Here is a 24,524-nt window from a genome sequence, read left to right on the forward strand (position 1 = left end):
CAGACTATCTTTCTGTTAATGGCCCATCATTGTCCTGCCGCCTGACTCAGAGATAACTCCCTCCGGACTATCTTCTGTTAATGAGCCTAATCAACACTTGGCCTCATGACTCATTACCCCATTGTGAGATGCTCCACCCAGAGGGAGGAACCAAGCATCCCATCGTGGATATAATCTGGGACTCTGACCACTAGAGACAACCCTTCCCACTGGATTTCCAGAGGACAGGAGCTACACAGCCACCACTGGACCTTCTGAGGAGGAGCAGACCTTTTTTCTACAGGATCACTGCTTCAGAGGACTGCAGCCACCATTCTACCAGACTGCTACCACCACCCTGCCTAACAGGGTGTCAGGTTGTACCTTGACTCTGTCAGTTTGACAGTGTTTTCTTTTACTTTTTTTTTTCCTTTTCTTTTATTTCTATTAAATTGTTATTCTGACTTGGTGCCTCCCACTGGTTTGTTTTCAAACTAGTACATACAGCCAGCAGACTGACCCTTAGTCAAGCTTCATAGGCTCCTGCTTACTTTGGGCTTTTGGTCAGCTCAAGCACTCTCAGGGAAAAGTAATTTCTGTAAATTTATTCCATCATTTATAAAGGGAACTGTGAAATCCTGGGTATCTATAAAGATTGCATTCCAAATTTAATTTACCATTTTAGTTCCTTATTTATATTCTTTACTTTGTTTATCTAAAACAATTAAGCTAGGCTGGTTGGTTGCATAAACTAATATAAACCAGGCTTTTGATAAATCCTATTTTTATTAAAATAGGAAAAACCACAACCTTCTTAATGCCACTAATGTTACATATAAATATTTTTGAAGAACTTTTTAGAAGGTAGAAAATATTACCAAGAAATTAATTCTTCACTTTACCAAGTTTAATTTAGAACCTTCTGTGTGAGCACAAACCCCAAAAGAACCACCTCACCCTTTTTATTTACCAACAAACATCAGTTTATTCTCTGGTACTGCTGAAAGTACTTCAAGCAGGAGTCTTCCTCCTCACAGTCTACACTGTGCTTCAGATTGAAATTCTAAAAGACTTTATTTTGCTTTGCCAATAGCTGAATGTACTGTCAAAAATCAATCATAACGTCTCTGCCGAAAGTTTTGACTGGAAGACAAATTGACTCAGACCCAACTATTCATCTTTAACAGGGCCCATTTCTGTTGTACTGAACACTGCAAACACTGAGAAATAGACATAGAAATGGCTACCACTCTTTTGCTTCCTTCCATGCTTAGGAGAAACTGTTTTAATTTGTTTCTAGGCTTGTTTAAATTACTATGAGAAAAACAGATAGAAGGGAAATTGCTGGAAGGGTTGCTTTAAGAAATTTGTATTGCATTTAATTCTGAAATGGTTTCACGTGATAGCTTCCTCTACAACTCTGTTTCATCACCTACCTCCACTACAGCATCTGCCTATTCAGACAGCTTAAACCAGTTCCAGCTTTTCATAAAGGATTCTTTATATCTTTACAAAGAAGTCCTTAGCTCACTTAAAACTTGGATTTCAGAGCCAATCTGTACCTTGGGGAGCATGGACCCTCATGAAACACATGGCATGGGCACGCAAGGAATGGCCAAATGAACAAAAGTTGTCAAGAGCAAAGCTGGAGGAATGTCTGTAGTTTCATAAATCCTAAAATCTTCCTTCAAAGCTACTTTGGTCAAACTAATATAAAGATTACCCCTTCATTCTTTTTGATCTGCCTATTACTAGCTTTATGCTTATCAGTACCTATTTTCTACCTATTCAGCTGATCAAAGTGGAGCCCAAAAATATAAGTTTAATTTGCTTCCAAAATCTTGTTGCGTAGAAGCACACAGAATCCTTCAAAATAAACAACAGCAATTTTGTAGCTCATAGGACACTGATAAAATTGCTGTGGGGTGACTAAGCAAAATAAGGTTAATTAAGAAACTTCTCATCATCTACTGGAAGGATAGTGCAATATCCACATGTCACCAATGTTCTCTTAAAATCCAGTACAAAAATAATCTAACACAGCAAGCAAGGAATAAAAAGGATATTATTTAAAGTTCAAAAAGTCATCAAAATAGCTTGGTTTTAGTGTCTAGGAAACTTAAGAGTACAACAGACTGCTTGCTTCTTGACAGTGAAGGAGGTGGTCAGCTAGCTAGGCTTCATTGAGGACTGGGTGTGTTAAGTAGACGCAGAACTTTTGCTAGCACTAGAAAATAGTCATCTGTGTGCCACCTGGCTTGTGGCATGATAAACTATACCTTGAGTTTGCATATTTCAAACATTCTTAACAAGTGAAGTGAAAGTCTGCAGGGTATGTTCACACACGAGACCTCAGTGTTGTTATGAAAGGTGGAATCACAACAGTTTCTTAGGTAAACACTAATTAGTGACTGTCTATTAGAGAATCCAAACACGACTGTATGGTTAGAGAAAAGCCAATGAGAGAAAGCAGAGTGCCAACTCTGTGTTCAAAGGCACTGGCATCTCCAGAGCTGAGTGCTTGGCACCTGTCATTTCCCACCTCCAAGGTGCACAAATGTTAAACTGGGGTGTTTTCTGTGAGTAAAGAAAGTGAAAAAATCTGTACCTATTGCATGCTAGTAGTAGGGGAAAGAAAAGGCAAAGATCCAAATACTTATTAAGCATTGCAGAATTGGCACAGACTCACACAAAAGCAAAGAAGCTTGTGTTTTTGTATATTTACTGATGAAAGTTATTAGAGTGTTTCCCAGTTTTAACAAGCCTCCTTTTATCTTTATATGAAGCAAGAATTTGCTAAAATTTTTCTGTGGTAAAGGTTGCTCACTTGTTCTCATTATTCAAATTCAGTGTTTAAAACTGCCACAAGCCCCTACAACATTTTCCTAATGACTATCACTTTTTGACTATACATCCCACTGTTTTTCTGTAGCTGAAGTAACTGTCTTAAAATTCATCCCCCCTAGCAGATACAGAAACAACTTCAATGACAGAGCTCCAGGCTGAGAGAAGTGAGGTGGAAGGAAAACAGCAAAGTTGGTATCTTCTGTGGTTGAAGACTGATAAAATTCTGAAATCGTGCTTCAGCTGACTACACAAATAAGGTATGAAAAATTCTAGTGGTTTTAAGCCAGACAATAACCCAGAAAATGAACACAGCACATTGTGGACTCCTAAGCAGCTCTGTAAAACAGTGTGACACTTCCAAAAAACACATTTAGTCCAACAGGCTGTCACCACACAGCCGTCTTTGAATGAGACAGTACCACTAAACAACATCACTTCTACTTATTGCTGTCACCCACACTGAGCTGCAGATCCCACTAATCTTACTAACCAGAAAATGCACCTCTCTAACTATTAACATAGAGACACACTTAAATATTTCCAAAGCAAATTGTGTAGAAAATGAGCAGACAACATGCACAAGTGAATGAGAATGTGCATGCACAAAGGAAAGCATCAGTCAAAGGACACCTGCTAGCATGCAATCACATGTTGCTCTAGAAGAGTCATGTTGACATCATGTCTGACTTCACATTTGTAGAACTTGCACAAATGTTTTTCTAAGTGTATTTTTGAAGGTGTATGCATTCAAATTCTGATTTTACACTGAACAACCCATGGGGAGAGTAAGGTTCATTTCACAATCCTCTCTAGATTCTGAAGCGCACGTGCCTGAGACAAATAGAAAAGACTTTTGTGTTACTCGGCTGAAGTTTCTGCAGTTGGTTACTCGTTTATATTACCAGTGACTTCCAGCCCTCTGCTTAGAAACCTGGCAGTCAAGATATGGTAAATGCTTGTGAGGATTTGGTGGAAAATGGGAGGTTTGCCATCAGGGACGGGTTTATGCAACCTTTCTGAAGTTGCTAAGGGAAGGGTCCTCCAGCTGCATCTTCTAATCACGAGTTTTCCACCGGGAAGTCTAAACTGGGTTATATTCTGCTTAGACCAGCCTTTAGAAAAGCTCTCATGTACTGAGAAGATGAAGACAGAACCTTTAGATGGCAATAATTTACTTAATTCATGTGTATTTAAATCCAAATAATAAGAATCTGTTCAGCAGTCCTGGAGTGGAGCTGCAGGAGTGGCTTCTCCTGTTGGAAATGCCTCCACAATGAAACTTTTGACATGGAATATTTTTTGCCTCTGTTTTTCAACTGGAAGAATGCTCTAGGGGATTTGTGCTGAGAAGGAATATATATTTATTTGCTGTGTTGCCTGCTGGAGCAGCTGTGTCCTAGGCCTCAGAAAACTGAACGTGTTTTTGAATATTGATGATTGCAGAGAGATTTTTTTCTTTCATAGCTTTGAAAAGCAATGCCAGACGTTAGCAGTGAATTACACAAAATATGTGACACCTAGTAGGTATCACAAGAAAAAGAATTCTAATGGGTGACTTAGGGTTTTATGGTATACATTACCTGGGAGGAACTAGGAGAACCCCACTTGTTCCACTGTATCGTATAGGATTCAAAGTACCAGTGATACAAAAGTGGAATTACTCAGCTTAGCATTAACAATTCTGCCCAGTCTCTCTGGTGACCCTGAATACTGATTCAATAAAAGAATTAAAATGTTTTAAACTAAAACATATTTTAAAAAATTATGTGATAATAAGCGTCTAGCCTAGATCAAGTATATTTCTGCAGTTTTCAGGCAATATTAGCAGTATATTTTGCTCATGTTTCTTATGATCTGCTATAACTCAGATCAGATACCTTGAAGACTTTGGATATATATTTGTGACAATTCTTAGGTGAGTTCTACATTTTCATCCATCTGTTGCCAGGTATTAATGTTCAAAGTTCTCAATATCCTTCCACTGCACCTGGGGAGCTGACCACCTAAAAAGCACCTTTGCAAAAAAGGTGGTCCTGATGGACAATGAGCAAGCAACATGTCCACCCTTGTGGCAAAGAACAGGTTGTGGACAATCCTCGGAGATGCAGCCCAACCAGACATGGTCCTAGGCAACTGCAATTTTGGGGGGCTAAATTTGCCTTCCTCTGAGCTCCTGCAGAAAGTCTTTACAGAAGGAAGAATCTGGATCCCTGAGAGTGACACTTTCAATACTACCATTTATACTGGAATTATTATTTGGGACAGGCTGTTTGTTTGTTTATTTTAAAGACATCACTGGAAACAGGAACACTCAACAACTTGAATATGAGTCAGAGTGTGGCCTCAATATTATACAATGGATTTCATTGCACAACAGAGAACGTCAGGATTGTAAATTAAGGGATGAGAGTCTCTGGTAGCTGTCCTGAGCTGGAAATCAGAGAGATTGACATCCATGGATTCTACAGCTCACCAGGGCATTGCATAGGGGTCCATCAAGATAGTACCTCAGATAAAGCAAAAGATCAAAGAACAAAATATATTTAAAGTGCAATAGTTAGAATTCAAACCTCACAGTTTTACAGGAAGCTACATGTTGTTGGGCACGGTCCTAAGTGTTCAGAAAGAAGCAAAAATGTACTACTGGAAAACATAACATTCCCTTTCTCTAATAAATTCTGTCTACTCCACAACATTGCCTACATTTTCTGAAGATCTTTGCCCCAAGTTAAGCAGACCTATATTAATAAACACAGTTAGTAACCTTTGTGTGCTGTGTGACAAATTCTGTTGTGGTTTAGAAACCTGAAGGAGTTGATGACATTCATCAAAACACATTGCTGAGGACTCATACGTTTTTCTCAAGCAGTTCTCCTAAAAGATGAAAGCAGCATTTACAGAGCTTACAGAGTTTACACAAAAGCAGCAAAAGGCTTTAAATAATTAATAGTTCCGGCATCAGAATATGAACACTATCACTTTACCTTTCTCAATATCAGGCCCTATCTATTAATGATGCCATGGTTATTGATCCATGAGAATTTCCGTAATAGAACAGCATTTTCAGAGGTGATATAAAAACAAGCTTTTTTCCTAAGCATTAGATATCTCAGCTCAAATGCCAAGATTTTATTAAACCCTCTGCCTGCAGAGGTAAAAACGAAACACTTCCTTACAATTAAAGAAGCCTTTTCAGTCATAAACACTTTTTTTTATTCTGTTCCGCTTTTAAGAAAGATTTTGTTCAGAATAAACAGAGAGAAGGATTAAAACCCATATTTTTCAAATATATGGCACAATACTTCAAAATTTAAGACTATTTCTCTGAAGTCCTTGATTAATATACCTTACCCTTGACTTGGAGATTTAAAAGCTTCCTTATGCTCCAATACTATCACTCTGTTATAATAATGCAGTAGTTAAAATATGTACCTTGGAAAAACCATAAGATGTGCACTTTAAAAATATACAATCTTCACTTTAGGAGTTTAAAATAACTCAAAAGGCTGAATACGGTGATGGTTGGTCAAAACCTATACTGCAGAAAATACTGCCATTAGAAAGGATGGATAAAATATACCGGCTTCAGCCCACAGAGGTTTTTAATATACGAACAGATCTCCCCAAGTACATATTTAGACAAATGATCAGAGAATGACCTTGTGGCTAAATAATATTTAATTACGAACACTCTAAAAGGATAATTTCTTTACCATTTCTTACGTTCTTCACTCTACACTAAATACATGGAGCAAGCACACTTGTCAGGAGAACCATGGTGGCAGTCAGAATTTTTCCCCCTGTATATTTGAGTCCATGTAGTGTCTTTACTTGAAAACCTTCATTAAAGAAATGAGATCAATGCTGTGTCATGACAATGACAAAGGAGCACAAATTATTTTGGATTCCTGGTTTTCAAGAACTGAATTTAATTGCCGTGGTTAGGAATAAAATAAACACTGCTAGAATATATTATATGTTACAATACAACTAGTTAGAAACAGTAGTTTCAGAAATTAGACATGACACTGCAGTTTAAACTAAAAGACTTAAATCTAGACTACGCACTTGACGTGACATGCTACAACTACTTTACAGGCCTAAGATACAAGGCAGGGTTTTTTCACACTTTGCAAGTTGTCTTATTTCACCAAAGAGAGACTGCAAAGTACTTTTGTAAGAAATAAGCTGACTTTTTTTGAAGTAAAATCAGTATTATACTGATGACTTTTGTTCAAACTCACCAACATAAAACATCAAACTATTTTTTTACTAGTAATTTCTTTCCCTATTAAAAAAAACCCCTCAATTTTTACTTCTATACAAAATCTTAAAGCGTTTATCAATTTATTTATCTGTAGTTTATATTTGTGTAAGACAAACTCAGAGAGAATATCCTACTTTCCCAACACTCTACTCAGTTTTTCATAGAAGAGTTAAGATTATCTTTGGAAATCCAGCTGGGTAAGCAGGAAAACTAAGTTAGCAGTGGCCATGCACAAACCTAGTAAGATTTTCCAAAATAGCTCCTGAGCAAACAGGTGTCATCCTGCCACAGCTTCTGTTTTCTTGTACCCAGAAGTTTGAAGTGACTTCAACCAACTGTAAGATACTGACTGCTTTATTTTAGGTCAATGTTTTTATCAACAGCTGCTCCACTGTAAAACTTCTCATTTACCGGGAAGTACAAGGGGAAAAATTATAATAACGAAGGTGAGAATGACACTCTGGTACCTGAGAGCAGTTAGATGGAAAGGCAGAGAACCCAGCAGTGTCCCAGAGAAAGCAAATGATTTAACCGCATGGCTGCCTACCTCATTACACGGAGAAATACAGTCTTGCAAGTTTTGCCTTCATCCTGTGCCATGTGGAATAGCAAATCCCAGCATTTCATAGAACAGCTGTTACAGTGAATTTATGAAGTACATACTCTTCATCTTCCTCTGTACCTTCCCTCTTTTTTTTTCCCCTTGATCAGGCATCAGCAAAATAGGCATGACTGAATCTGTTTCCTACCTTCTCCATTACTTATTTATGTATGTCTGCTCTGGGGCCATACAAGATGGTGGGAGATGTGGGAAACATTTTGCACATCACTGTTGCAAGACAGTACTAGTATAAATGGCACTGATACAGCAAAGTATCTTCCCACAGGCACTAATTAAAAAGCAATAAGCTCACTTGAGAAGCGTTTGCTTCCATTTTTTTCCTTCAGTACTCAATGCACTGAAGTTTTTCTCCTTTCCTCCCTGATTACAACTACACATTAAAACCTGAGACAAAGAAAAGTAGGAGATAGAATTTAAAAAAAAAAAACCCCATAACCCAAATATCCATTGTTACTTTCCTGTGCATGCTTTTGTATAATGAGTTACAGCTAAAATTTTCTGACTAGAGAGCTTTATTTTTAGAAACCTGACTTCAAAAGAGCTGCTTATTAACAGGCTTCTGACTTGACTGCCAGTTTGTTTGTGATGAAATACCAATATTTGTATGTTTTCTGCACAATGTTTACTTCTTTAATAGTTGCCACATACCTGTCACTGTTAAGGACAAGTATTATGACATGCATAAATTGTATATTCCTGTGTGAACATATAAGGTTAGCCAGATTATATTCTGACACCAAAGCAAAAGCAAAATCAGTGCAAGTAAATGAAGATGGTTCACTTTTCCTGTAAATAAAATGCAGACAGCTAAGAGAATAAAAATTGGGAACAAACAAATGAGACTGCAGAAGTCACCAATGGGGAAGGAAAGGAATGGGAGAAGGAAAGGAGCATGAAGGCATTCCACTTTTATTATGCCTATCAACAGCTATCCCTTTACTTCCTTGAGTTTCAAAGGGTCTGTTGTCTCTTTTCTTATACACCTGGTCACTATATAAAAACATCAAATAAAGAAACTTCAGTAAAATTTTTTGGCGCCTAAATAGGGAGCAAAACAGGTTTGAATATTGAGGAACCAAGGACTCACTCCTTGCTTTTGTGCTGAAGGAGACAGGTGAAGAATCTAAGCCTAAGAACTGAGTCATAACCTGTAACTCTACTTCCTGTAAGTCTGTAAGTGTCCTTGGTCTCCATCTCTTTGAGATAACATAACTGAATTCAATAAACTGCATTTAATTAATCGATTAACTTTTAATTGAGACTTTAAACAGGAAAGAACTGCCTGTGCATCCTGTGTAATGGGATGCTGAAGTTCCTACTCTATTTTTCATAAAAAATAGGCTTTAGTCCTGCAATAATACCTGTAGATGTAAGAATTTCAGACCTTTAAAAGGGCTGTTAGGTACTGGTAGAAGTTTAGACAGGGCAAATTGGAGTTCATCAGGCCCTACAAACATACCAGAATATCAGCTGGCCAGTACTGAGTTCCTGATCTTCGGTCTATGAGGTCCAAGTTAGCAAGTTTAAAGCCCCCTTCAGTTTATTTACAGGTCTGCAGTCAATCTACTACAATCTGCAATGAAGAAGTGTATGGAGTTTTGTTAAGATTTGTCTCCCTTATCCCACAATGGATTTCAATACTTGAATTTATGTCTTTCCCTCCCCTTGTATACTTATATTCACATCCAGAGTATAAAACATTTTCCTTTAGAAAGAAAAATACTGTGCAAAAAACCCTATGTAAAATGCCTCTCAAGAATTTCCCTTTTATCTCACTGAGAAAGAAAAAAGAATCTTCTTGGATAAATACATAGATTCTCCTCTTAAGACCCTAAATCATGAACAGGGGAAAAAAAAATTCTTGGTGGGTTGAAGAGCAGAAGTGGCAATACAAGAAAGAATAGAAGTAATATTGGCATTATGGTATCTTATCTGTTGACAGAAACCACATATTCTGAAAGTGATATGCTTGGTCCTGGGGCAGGGGGAGAAGAATGAAAACAAGTACAATACCATTAACAGATGTACTTTACATTGGGATTTAGAGCATCTTTAGAAAGTGTTTAACAGCTGACCCTTCAGCACCAAGAGTGGTGGGTCACAGGGGTTAGGAAGCTCTGCTGTAACCAACAACATGGGATGAAGTTCTGCTCTATTCTATAATTCATGAGGAACATCCCACTGGCAAACAACAGGCTAGAAAATTAAAATTAATCTCCAAATTCAAGTGCAGACAGGTGGTGACAGGAATCTAAATCTAGGAAACTAAATTACCATTTTTGTAAATCTCTTGGCATAGTTAATGACAGATTTCTTTTTCTCACAAGAGGAATTTTCAACTCCATCTTTGCTACTGGCATCTGAACTGAAAACACTTGTGTATCAAACTGGTCAATTTAACAAATGGGATCTTCTCTTTAACCAGTCCACAGAAGATTTTGTGTTACAGAAGTCCCAGAAGTAGTAGTCTGTAGTTTGTGTCTTTGATACGGTGTTGAGTAACTGCTGCAGCAAATGCTATTATTTTCTAAATACTATTACAAAGATAGAAAATCATGTTGGAAATTTTCTACCACAATACAAAGGAAGGAAAGGTTTACTTCAGCCATAAAAATTTCCAAAGGTGATGCAAAGGAATGTAAAACTTTTGAAGATTAATTTTTCACAAATAATTAATTTTCCTTTCACTTTTATTGGGTGAAGGGTAAGTATAACTTCACTCATCAAGTATTATAGGTGTAAATGTAAAATAGTTTTAAGTGACAGAGACTAAAACACCTGCTTTTTATGAACTTTCAAAGTCTATAAATAACTATTCTTAGTTACTAAACACTAGAACGAATGTATTACTCTGATATTTTTACAGTATGAAGTTAATTAACCATGAAGAAATACAGTATATTGATGAATACATAAAAAAGACCCTGTCTACAATAACACTGTGATTTTCAAACCACGAGTAGGCATAATATAATGTAAAAACAAAGAGAGAACTGAATTCTTGTTTCTTACATAACACCCCTGTTAACAGACTGTGAGTCTCTGCGTGTCAGCCAGGCATCGCACACGGAAATCGGTGCCTGAGAAGAGTCTCAGCCAGTGGGACTTCCTGCAAAGTTGCACTCCATGGATCTTGTTGTTTACTTGATTTTACACTATACTGAAACTGGACTGTAACTGTAAAATAACATAGTTGAAGCCAAGTAAAATTCTGTTTAACATTCAATTTACTTATCAGTTGCTATTTGTCCAAAAGAGACCAGTGATTCTTTCCATTTATTCCTGAACTGAAATTTTATTCCAATGTAGACACGCTGCTGGTGGTGACAAATGGAGAGGCCTCTTCCCTCATGATTCCCATTTGAAAGGAATTTTACACACACACACACACACAAAACTATGTTCCCCCTGCCCCATCTCAAGAAGTCCTCATCTGTGTCTGCATTATCCCTTCTCTCTTGAGTCTTGTTTGCAAAGTGAGAGCAGGAGGATAGCCAAGGAATTGCTACAGATAGTCACATCCTTCTTCATATCATATGGAGACCTAGTGCCAGTGAATTCATCAAAATGTTAGCTGTATAGTTGAGGTTGACATAAGGTTGTGATGGGCCACAAAATAACTTCTTTTTTCACCTATGGTCTTCCAATTTTTGTATGAGATATGTTGTTAATAGGTGTGCTTCATTCTGCTGAGTTTTAGCTCTGTATGAAGTAGGTAGAAAAAGCCTTGTCATTTCATCTTAAATGTAAAGGTATACTTAGAGACTTCACCCCATATATTTCAAGAACAAAGAAATTAACTGAGTCAAATACCAAGAAACTGATATAGATTTCATAACATATGAGAGCTATAGACAATAAAGCATATTAAATATTGCATAATAGCAAGAATTAATAAAATAATTCCTTTCCTTTTCCCACTTTATTCTACTATATTTTGTTTTCAGGAGGCTAACTAAGGTTTTTACATCATCCCACTAGATTTTACAACCATATGGTCAAACGGAGAACACAGTGACTAAGTGGTAGACTTCCAGCCTCAACAATCTGCATTTGAAAAGGAGCAGATCCATATGTTTTTCTCCTTCTCTCTCTTTTCTTTTTGTTTTTGGTTTTGGGGGTTTTTTTTGTGTGTCCTGTACCAGTTGCTACAAAACTTGTGCTTTTTTTGCATGAGACACAGGATTTGCAGGAGCACTTTGTACTCTGAGACAGTTTAAATTCCTGACAATACAGGAGGCTTAAAGTTTGCTCATTAAAAAGAGCCTTTCCCAGAAGTTATTCTACTGCCTTAGGTTTTACCAGCAGTTTTTGGATTTATGTATAATTGGAGAATATTTATGTATAATTAAAGCACATACAGACAGGTATGTCTAATGCAAATTGTTTTCTAAGTGGGATGCATCTATTTACTGTAAACTAGTGCCAAGATTGTTGCAGCCTAATTCCTTACAGGTCTACTTTCTGAACTGCTGAGACTTATTAAAAGTCAGTATTAATGGCATGAAGGTTTTTGGTCTTTTCTTTATCATTAACCTCTATGACAGTTAAAATACTGGCATAACCCAGATTCTGGACCAGCTGTTTCAGGTGAAATCTTTCTTTGGTTGAAAGAATAATAAATACAGGATCTATCATTTTATGCAATTACTTCTGTGCTTTGCACAGAAAATCCTCACTGCAAGGTAAAAATGCCAGATGAGAGGTGAGGCTGCTCATGGAATATGGTCTAATAAATGAAGTGCATCACTCCTAATATGCTTGATCACATTCAGTTTTAATCAGTACTTTACTGTTTAGAGATGAATCTTTAAAGAGAAGGGACAATAGAGTGTTGAGTTATATTCATTCTCACTTGTGTATTGTTTATGGGTCTCACATAACGTTATTACTGTAAAGGGAGTAAAATCAGGCACTGATATGGCTCACTAGCCACAGTAGCCCTTCTTTTTTGAGAGAAACCCTCAATTCAATTTCTCGCTGGAATGGATTTTTCACAAATAAGGATAATCCTTCATTTAGTGTTTATACACTTGGTTACCTCTTAGCATTCCTGCCTGTCATATCAAGTTTTAAAATTTTACTGAAAATCGCCAGGATTAATTTATGCATTAGTTGGTTTTATTATAGTTATGGATGAGCTGGCATTCAAAAAATTTTGCATTAGGAAGTAATAGTAATTTTATCAGAATATAACAGGACCCATCCCAAATTTTGCTTAATTTTCTTGTGACATGTTACTGTCTATGCATGTCCAACATATGCACGCTGCATAAAATGAGTATCTGTACTGGCAAAAAGTAAACTATTTTCACTCTCCCACTTTCCTTCTCCCCTTGTCACCTAAGACAGACAAAAACCACTCAGGCCCCCTAATTTACTTTATCAGAGAATACAGGGCAAAATGGATTGTATCTAACCATGTCACCTCCCTGAAGTATACAGGATGACCTTGCTCACCACACAAAGTTAGGGTACAAGCATATCAGTTATATTCCAAATAAAAAAGCTGCAAAGTGGCAGCTCTCTTCAACAGAAAATACAAACTGATATATGCTAGAAAGAAGTAAAAGCAGAAGAGAAACATAAGAGTCAAACTGAACGAAACTTTTTCCAGCAGAGTACTAACATTTTAAATAAAATGACAACATTTATAGAGTTACAAGAACCTTAATCTAGCAATTTCATTGTAGTTGAACTAAATAAAGCCTATGAATTCCATTTTCCTCCTTAAATTACTGTTTCGCCAAAATCAGCAATCTTAGCCCTCATCACTTGGCCTGAATTTCAGGAAACAGCTTCTTAAATCAGCAAAAAAAGCAGCACTGAAACAGAAGGGGACAGAGAACCAAAGAGGAAACCTGCTGGCTCTTGGTTCCAATCACAGTTCAGCCTAGAATATGAACTGCCCCATCCTGCATTCCTCTTAATTAGGTTGGCCACAGGGATAGGATGAAATCAGGTCTAACGTATAATGACATCAACTGAATAATTATGAATAAACATTAAAGAATTACTGTAATGAGGTCAAGACCTGCAGGGAAATTAAGAGAAAAATGAAAAAAAAAAGTCTTTGACACTGTTCCAAGCCAGGAAATGAGGCACCATTAATTTATTTCTAAAATCCATCCTCAATAAATAAATCTGTACATCACCATCAAGAACTGATGGTATTTTATGACATGGTCTTATACCAAAAAACCTCACCATGTATGACACCACATAATAAACACATTGCCTAAAATGCAAGCAAAAAAAGGTGAAAGAAAACATAAATAAAACTATCGCATAGTGAAAGTAGCTTTGCTTCCATAAGTTGGAATTGTGGCCTTTGTTTTTCCTTTTAAGAATATTTAAAGAATTTTTAGTACTGTACAAAACCACAGAGCATCCTTTCCTATTAGTCCAGAACAAAAACAACCCTCATTTTTCACCTTACAATTGACTGAACTAATTCATGTCTTATAAGACAGGAGATGCATATATAAACTGTTTATTCTGATGGCACCTGACTGCACCATTTTAAATCCATTTTGCTTCTCACCAACTCTGTACTTCATTCAGGCAGAGACTCAATTTGGTGACTTGACCTCTACAAAAAGGTCCATGAGGCTCAAGATTCATGCCAGTAACCAGAATGCCGTTCAGTTTGGTGACGGTTTTTACAAAATTGTATGAAATTATTTCTAACCACATATAGAAGGAGCTTGGAAGTTTTGGACCTGAGCTAAAGCACATATAACTACAGATTCAGAAGAGAATGCATATTAAAACTAAATTATTCTCCCACTCTTAAGCACCACCTAGAACACCAGGAAAACCTTGGGTCAAACACATTCCTGCCTATTTGCCCAAGTTCAAAGCAAAGAAAGTAATTAGACCTGACTGAAATGAAAAACCTAACTTCAGGGGAATGAATTTTCTCCATCTGAAACTAAATTTTTCAAATCAAGCAAGTCAAAATGTACACAGATAGTATGAACACCCAGAAAGAACATGCTGCTCAGATGAGGACAGTGCACAATATATCCTTTTATAATACATCCTTTTAGATGCACAGGTTGTGGTGTACGAGCAGATAGGCAATCTGCAACCTGAGCAAGGCCCAACACTTCAGGGAAATATTTTTTTATGTTTTGAGCATATGGCCTACCATCTATATTGGTAACAGACAAATAACACCATCTTTGGTCATTTTTTCAAAGTTACAAACATTGCTCTGCAACACTCCGGAGTCGGGATGAGGCAGCAGTGTTTTCATCTGGCAGGATATGTGCAGAGCTAAGCAGAAGAAAGCCAGCAAAAACATCTCTTGGTGCTCTTTACAGGAACCTGAGGCATCAGCTAAAATGCAGTGCCTTACTCTGAAAAAGCTAACTTCTGCCAACTGAACTGACTTTTTTGACTACACTTATGGAAAGAAGGACATGTAGAACATACTGATTCTAATTATTAAAGCCTGAATTCAAATTTTTTTTAAAAAGCTATAAAATCTAGAACTTGGGGATGCACAGGCAGATTCAAAACTGCGAAGTGCTTCCACCATCAGATCATAAACAGCTGATGTATGTTGGGGTCTCCTCCCCTGCCATGTAGCCGTGGGAGAGGGGTCCTGGGGGGGAGACATGGGGTTTCCCTGCCCCTGCTCAGCCTCGTTCCCCATTGGCTTTTTTTGTCTTCCCCTGTGTGGGCAAGGACCCTCGGGTCCCGTGACTGCAGCAGTTGCTCAGCAGAACCCGGCCATGCGGCTGGAGAAATAAACATCTCTGAAACATCTACCAAGGATCCATCCATATATATTTCTTTTCCACGGGCCTCGTTGTCTGATACACATGTTGCAGTATCCACACTGTAACAAATGTGCACATGCAGATCAAATCTAAGTAAATATACCAGTGATACTCTCTTCACTCATCTTTTATGACAGTGTGCAAATAGAGCCTAGAAAATTAACAGGGTTCAGTGTTACATATATATCTGTAGAGTTTTTTTTTAAAAAAGGAACTGGACTCCCAAGATAATCAAGTTCTTAACACAGAATAATTTATGATATTTCAAAATTACCCCAAAACAAACATAACCCCCTTCTACATTCAGGATGTATCACTAAACTCTTTTTCCTGCATGAAGTAGCAAGCTTTAAACATATGCAATTACTACAGGAAACCAAGGATGTTTTGTTTTGTCTGGTTGCTTACAGCAGAAAAACTTAAATAAGTACTAAGAATTTATTTGTGGATTGTTAACTGGTTATCACCCCCAACAAGAAGGGGAAAACCTTCATTAGAACACCATTTACCTCTGCCAAGAAAGTTAAATCAATGTAACTACCCTGGTTGTGGCTCCATCATGTAAAAGATGTTTTATAGTAATAAAGCTCTGAGGAAAGGTTTAATGAATTTGACCTTAACACTTTTAGATCACAAACCTATCTAAACTAGTCTCACCAATATAACTTAAAATTAGCTGATTTTTTAAATTAGAGAAATCTGAGTTTTACTTACATAACATAGAAGTACCCTAAACCTTTCTTATTGAGTAATTCAGTCCGAAACTAGGAAAAACAGCACAGGCTGAGACATTCCAAATGTAAAGATTTGGAATGATTTCTTCCACAGGGAGTTAAAATAAATACAAGTTTATAGTTCTTTTGGACATAAACAGTCCCTTCACTATGTTTTAAATTAACCATTAAAAACTATCAATAATTTTAATAATAATATTAATCATCGTCATTATTGTAACAATGATTATTATTATTATTTTTAAGAAAATACATCAGCTTCTTAATGGAGATGAAGGTACACTTGTAAGACAATAGTTTGACATTTTCTACTTCTGCTACTACAATACTATAAGTAAATATACTTTTTTTTTTCTTCCTGAGCCAGCTGGTGCCTTTGATATTCCAGCATTTTAAAAACTAGGATGAAAATTACTGACCCTCTAGATTTTCTTAATATTAATCATTATGAAAAATGTTGAAATAATTTAGTGTGAGCATGATCTCTTTGTACCCACAGCTATCTAAGGAATAATACTGGGTAGACAGAAGTTTGGCTGCACATTAATAAAGAAAGCAAATTAGGAGAGTTATACACAGCGACATCTGAATCTCAGTGGCAGCTGCCATATTAAAAAAAAACAAGCCCCACTGTCATATCCCATGATTTGTTTGTATTGTAATACATTCCAGCAATACATCCACAGCACATTTTGGTCTTACTGAGTAGAAAAGGGGATCCAAGAGGGATCAGGAAGGATTCACCTACATATGCAACTATGGCTCTAATGTCAAGAATGCTGATGAATATTCATTGTACCTCCTTTCATCACAAAAGGCTAAGAAACATTAGAAAGAGGGCCCTTCTTTGTGAGAGGAAGAGTTACTTTATGGAGAGAAGGCCATCTTTGCACGTAGTTAAGGCAATGACAGCAGTACTGCCAATAATTAATATGTGACTTTTCATTTTCCCGTTGAACAATACATTTTTGGAGGTGCAATATGCAAGCGGAGGGACAGAGCATTCCCTCTGTGGTTACATTTCTGCCCCCCCAGAAGAGGAGCCCCCATACTTCCCCCCAAACTAAAGCTGAATACTTATCACATCTGCTGGTACTCCCTTTTTTTCTCCCCAAAAGGTATACATATAACAAAAAGGCATAACATTAATAGAAATAGCACAAGACCTATAAGAGTGAAAGAGTTAAAAGTCCACATCTGATCTACATTTATACACTCAGAGAATGTACAATATTGCATGAAAAATAATCAAATGCAACTAATATTTTTGACAAAACACGTGTTACTCTGAGCATGGTATTTTTTACTAATCTCAGGCCTTCCATGATATACTGAAATAGACATTAGTGGGGATCTCACCTCTTTGTATAAATATCTGAGAGGAGAATGTAAAGAAGACAGAGCCAGTCTCTTTTCAGAGGTGTCTAGTGACAGGACCAGAGGCAATGGGCACAAATGAAACACAGGAGATGCTACCTGAGCATAAGGAGCAACTGTTGTACTGTGAGGGTCACTGAGTGCTGGCGCAGGTTGAACAGAGAGGCTGTGGAGTCTCTATCTTTGGAGATATTCAAAAGGACATAGTCCTGGGCAACTGGCTCCAAGGGAGGGTTGGACCAGATGACCTTCAGAGCTCCACTCCAACCACAACCATTCTGTGAATCTGTGCTTCCTGATATCACAGCAATTGCAAGGACAAAATACACTGAACACCATCTGTATTACTAGGCATAAATCTATCCTCTCCGGCAAAAGGGTTTATTAGACATTTGATTCAGAAACTCATGTAAAAGTCTTATCTGAAAGTAAATTTGGTAACTGTTTTCCTTTTCATTTATGACTGTTGTCACCCAGGCTGGAGAAACTCACTCTAGGCTTCACATTAAAAGGCAGTTTTATTTCACAGCATGACTTGAAGCAGTACATAATACTGAAGTCATTTTTCCTCTTTCCAATGGTATTTTTTCTAGCTTTTAAGACACTTTATAATGTGTAACCTCACTGAAAACACGTACTGCAATAAATATTATAAATCATGCATAGATATCACAAAGCTTCTAATAGAATGAGGAGTTAAAATATACTTTCTATTCTATTAAAATAAAAGAAGAACTTACATTATTTTTTCAACATAGAGGAAAAACTGTTTCCTTAGCCAAGTTTATTTTGCATGAAAGAATTGCTGTTCCTTCTTTCGAAATGGATGAGATTTTTTTTTCATAAATCAATAATATGTTTTCATTTACTGTATATTACAATTTATGTCCAACGTAATGAAATTTTTCTTAAGGGATATTTAAAAATAAACAAAAGAGGTAGCTAAAAGCCTGAATAAAACCATGTCAAGTCTTCTGAATCCTGCCAACTGTTCTCTTCAGATGGAGCTGAGCATTTTGGAAGCCATCCCTAATGGCATTGTCACTATGTGAGACAGGTGCAAGAGTGAAGCTGTCCTTTAAGAGGTTCAGAGTGAAGCGAGAGTTAGAGCCAGAAACAGAAGTGGAGAAGAAAGAACAAAAATGGTTATAAAATAATAATTTGCAGCCATCCAATGTTGAGTTTTCTTATTTCTCTAAGTGCCACAGTATCTTAAACAGGCCCCAGGAATATTTGTTGGAGCAGTCTCCCCAGGGTGCATCTGGATTTGGCAAAATCTAACATATCATCAAAGAAAAGAGACTTTTAAAGATAGAAATGTACGTATTATCTTGGGGTTTTTTTCTGATATCCATGTTATTACAAGCAATGAAGACACTTGATGAGTGATGGCAGAATCAGACCTGCAGATTCCCTGCGATCATTCTTAGGAAAAGTTCCACTGGTAATCCTAAATTCAGAGTCAGCTCAGCACTAAATTTACTTAATGTTGATGCTGTGCACCAAGTGACTGCAAGCAATGTGAGAACAATAAGGAAGAGCTGATGACATGAATTCCTTGAGTGAATGGCAGCCTCAGCAGTTCATATTCAGCATCCCTGTTACCATCAGATCACTTTGTAAGAGAAATGAGTGCACAAAATAGAACATTTCCCTGTGCAGCAGGTAGGGAGAAGATCAAAATATGCCTGATTTCTCTGTGGAATCCTGGCACAGCTGAGCTTGGACTACACAACAGAATATCTGTATTTAAGATGTTTCCTCTCTCTCAAAAAACACTGGATCATTAGGAAAAAACATTAGGCTTACAATTAAGTGTCTTGACTTAATACAACTTATGCAGAAGGATTTCCTGATTCTGTGGAAACCCTGGGAAAAATTGTTCCAAGAGCTCATTTTCTCTGGCCTAGTCTTCTCAAGGCAGCATTAACATCAGTGCCCAGTGGTGGCAATTTAGATGTCAGAATTGAGGCACTTTCCATTATTTATGTAAAAAGAAGCACATATATTGAATACATGTAATTTCCTGTAAATACTATTTCTGTCAGCCAAATGCAGGGAAATTAGGCTATTTTTGTACTAGTACATTCATTAACAGAAACCCAACAATAAATGGTTGTTCCACATTTGTTAGTTTGACCAAGGAGTCACACATTGCAATGGTAACTTTCTTATGCACAGTATTCAATAGAAGCATTTTAGCACATGGTGTTTGTCATGTGTAAGCTATAATATATATCAAAAACATTTGTATCCTCCCAGAACACATGTAATTTTGAATAGACAAATACCTATGTTACCCATTCTCAAGAATTCAATCACATTTTTAATACCTCCCCAGCCTGTAAATGAAATCACGCTTTTTCACATACACTTCAATGGCTGTTTATTTTGCAGTTTAGCTTTAAAGGACAAATTGATTTTTTGTAATCTGTTTGCCATATTACCCCAGTAGTGTAACCAGCAGAGGGGAGAAGCTGACTCAGCAGCAGGAAGGACTACAAAATTTCAGAGGTGCTACTTGTCCCTTTTTCTTTCAGTCAGCCTTGCTCTGATGCAGTGAGCAGTACCCTTTCCTTTCTCTGTCACTGAGGGAGGACACAAGTAACGAATTCCAGGAAAAAAAATGTGATCTGAAATGAGCAGTGGTGAGAGGTTATGCACTGTGGAATGGAGTTTTACAATTATGTATTTAAAAAAGAGAGATCAAAATAAACTGCCTTCTTATTTTATATTGTTGTAAAATCTCTGCTAAGTTTACATTCATCAAAAAGAAATCACCCTATTAAAATAGCTTAAATGAAGATAGGAAGCAAGATCTCAAAGCAAATTACTGTGTTACAGATCATTCTGTTCCTAGGAAATTTCAAAGTATCAAATTCCAAACACTGTACTATCATCTATTAAGAAGACCACCTACACCATTTATGAGCTATTATTTATCAGTCACTGAAAGGCACTCAGAATTCTGACTCTTGTGCAAAACTGTGATGTACCACACAGCCTATGCTGACAAGCCACCCAGATCACAAACCTTTCATGGTTCCGGAGAAACAAAATTCAGCAAATGTCCATTTCTTTGTTAGGTTTAAGATGAAAAGAAATAGATGTAAGCAACATCCTTGATATGACAAATGATGGAAGAGCAGTTCTGTGGCAGAGACAGTATAACAAAATCTGTGAAGTCAGGAGGCTCCTCTGGAGAACAGAGGGCAGGGACAGCAATGGGACAGTGGGCACCAGACGTGCTGTAAGTGTCAGAAACTAAATCCCATCTCAGCTGGAAGGAGTTAGATCTGAATGTAACTCCTCATGTCTGAAAAGGTCTGACATAATGATGTGAACACTTGCGAGTATAGAGGAGCTATGACAAACTCCTTTGGTGCTTGTGCTGGATGATATACTGAAAACTCAGTACTAACTAGTAAGGACACAAAAGAAGAACAATGACCAAGTAGTGGTAAGTCCCCACACAAGAAATGGCCTCACCATAGCACCTGTGCCTGAGAAGGGAGGCCCGAAGTCTATTTGCCACACTTCAATCCAGACTCTTACTCTGGTTGAATGCTGCATTATGACAGATACCAAATCAAATGTTCACATCTTTTTTTACCAGGAGTACACACAGAGTAAGTTACTTTGGGAAAGTGTGGGTTTGTGCATAGCCTGGTGCATATCAGTTTGCAGAATCAGGCCTTCCATTCACAGATACACGTTTTCCTTTTCACTAGAGAACTAACACTGTGAATGTTAACACTGTTACAGTTCCAAAAGGACTGCAAATGTGACTGCTATAATCAGACCTTTTTGTGTGGGCTTTTCTTTTTTTGTTTGAGTTTTCTGTTGCTTTGTTGTTTGGTTTGTTGTTGGGTTTCTGGTTTGTTTTTGGTTATTTTTCTGGAAAGAGGAATACCCTAATTATCTGAATAATGGCTGCTAAAATTTTCAAGCTATGTGAAAAAACTTACTGGTAGGCCTGTAGGTGGCCTACATAAGACTCCCACACTCCAATCTTTCCAGATATCTTTTGTGCTTGATTAATTAGAGAAACTACGGAGATGTGATATTTTTACAGTGACTGATGTTTTCTTATAATTAAATTAACCTGCATATATCTCCCATAAAGCATTAGGTCATGAAATTCTTGTAAAGTGCCAGGTAAGTGCCAACTGTAAAATTACAAATTTAATTTTTAGATGGATGTCCTCGGTAAAAATAAAAACAGTGGGCTCTTTTATTTCACAGAAATATCGTATCATAAATCTACTCTGAGCATCATATATTAAAATAATGCTATGCAAATAGGCATGACTGCTAATATAGAATCTTTAGAATAAGACTACTTAAATGAATAAGTAATATTTAAAATGTCAGTCAACAAACCATGAAAAAAGAAAGCTCAATTTAATTAGGCTGGTCATTTGTGGCTTAGGTAGTCAAAGGATTAGCATGTAGAGTAAGTGAAGGCTGCACAAAGCTTTGCGCAGGTTTTACACAGGTATTCACTTTCATCTCAATAAAAGCTTTAGTGTAACAAATGCTGGCTTACAGCATGCTTTGGTGCTTATGGCACAAAGGAGCTTCTCAAGAAACTTGCTGTGTTGCCATGTAAAGGTCAGGCACAGTTTACCAAGACTGCAGGGAACAAGAGATGAAAAAAAAAGGGGCTTTGCTGACAGATCTGTAGTATAGTTGTAAAGACAAATTTTTTTAATAGTTTATGTCAACTTTATTTTGACTAATTTATCTATAAAAGGAGAATAACTACAGTACCAGTAGAGAGGATATCTATCTGCAATCAGTGGTACAGCCCAATGGGATTGGAGGGGAAAGACAGAAGGTTTGGGATAATACACTAACTTGAACTTTTTTTAACCTTTTCAGCAGACTTTGCCTACTGTAGACTGCAATGCATTGAAGAAAGCAGGGCAAATACAACTCACTTGCTGTGAGAGCCACACTTTTACCTGGCCTTAACACAGAGAGGTCTCTGCACATTAAGTTCCAGTACATATTAGAAGCCACCCCAGCTGGAAATATTTTCTTGTCTTCTTGGAAGGTGGACCAGAAAAGAAGGTGGGGCAGGCACATGCAAAGTCTGCACCTACTCTTTATAACCACAGGAGTGAGATAGATTCTGTGTGTTTATAAAACAAACTGACTGTTGCATAGCACATTCATGACATTAAGAGTGCCCATATTGAAAACACTGCACTTTGGAAGCCCAGAGGACTGCCAGCCCAAACTGCAGGGACAGCATGCTCACTGTTCCTAACTACTGTGTTCTGCTTCAATTTGCGAGGAAAAGAATGATAGCAGATTTTCTTTGTTTTGGGGAGAAAGTATCAAGAATCTTACATGCAAATTATTTTCACAGCCAAGCCAAGCATTATTTGAAAACTGAAACAGAATAAAATTATCATTTTAAACTCCAGAAGATATCTCCTTTCCCTCTTTTGTATTTTTATGCTGAACTACCTTTTCAAATCTTCTGAAAGTTGGGATTTTTTGAATCAACCTTGAAAATTGGAACAGCTTCCACTAAAAGTTTCCAGCTACTTTCTTTTCATATGTACTGTAAAATATGCTAATAGAAAAAAGCAGCAGCTGTAATCTGCTCATTCAATTGAATTTATCAGCCTGCATATATTAATTGTGTCATTGACCCCATGTTTGCCAAAAAGAATGTAGGCCTGCATATATTCCAGGCAATCGGAAGTTATTTATAGGTATACCATACTGAAACTTTTTAATATGGCATTTCCACCATGGAGTTCTGAGGAATTTCTAGGAGACAATACAGAGTTGGTGTCTTTTGGGGGGTTTTTTCAATCTCCAAACCAAAGAACAGTGTTTAGTAGATATTGTAAAAGCTGAAAAGTTTGGAAATTTATTTAGGTTTATTTAGAACTAGAATGCAGTGACCCCAAATCAAACAGCACAGATGAGAAAGTCTTCATTTCCAAAAGCAGACATGCTGAAGGAAGCTGCCGAGTGTAGCAAAGGACTCATGTTGTGTGAGGTAAATGGAATCCAAAAGATTCACACTCATCTTGTGATAACAGCAATGTCTTTCTGCAGCACTGACTTCATGTATTCAATCTGAATACAATATTGTCTCTGTTTTTATCCCTCCTACCACTGGAAATGTACATTAATGGTGTCTTCTGTCTTGATTGATATGTAATTTAAGCCTATACTAATTACCAATATTTAAATACAAATTCTGAGAGAAAAAGAATCCCCTTGATGTGTTCATCTGAAACACCACAAAATGCAACACTTCAAAGCCTCTGAAATAAATCAGAGATAGTTGGTTAATCCAGGAATAGCACACAAAGCTTGAGGGGGATTGTGGTTGTGGGCTTTTTGAATTAGATGTGTATAAACATGGTATGGTTTATTCTTTCCAAGGAGAATAGGACCTGGGTTTTTAATTGCTATTTTTTTACAGTGCTATTTCATGTAAAGACATTGAAGCACTGTGCCACATTGAGAACACAAAGCTGAAACTTTAAACCACAGCAGAAGACAAATCTAGACATTTGAATGTGGGCTAAATATGGAAGTTCCCCCCCCCCCAAGCTATAGCATGGTATGGCTCAGTCTTCAAAACCTAAGCCTCTCACATAAACGTGGTTGACAAGCACTGATTTAGGAGAGAGGAAGGACTCTCATTCAACAGTAACATAACCAGTGAAAATTAGCAGCACTCAGACAAAAAAAACCCTTTAAAACTTTAGACTACTGCACATTCAAGTCACTCCCCAACACTTTCTCATTTTAGTGTGCAAACCAAACTTGAGAGATCTCTTACCAGTTTTCTGTTCAAGAACAACGCCTTTACCTTGACTTTACATGCTGCAGCTGGAGGGATTAATATTCTCAACTACACATCCATTCAAAAC

At 37.1% G+C, this 24,524-nt stretch overlaps 1 protein-coding gene across 2 annotated transcripts in view; it reads right to left on the bottom strand.

Moving 5' to 3' along the window:
- PRKN (parkin RBR E3 ubiquitin protein ligase) overlaps positions 1–24,524 on the bottom strand; it is a 697,917-nt gene that overhangs the window by 428,045 nt on the left and 245,348 nt on the right. The gene's annotated exons all lie outside the window — the stretch shown is intronic.

Source organism: Corvus cornix, chromosome 3 (assembly GCF_000738735.6).
Source record: "Corvus cornix cornix isolate S_Up_H32 chromosome 3, ASM73873v5, whole genome shotgun sequence".
Lineage (NCBI taxonomy): Eukaryota > Metazoa > Chordata > Aves > Passeriformes > Corvidae > Corvus > Corvus cornix.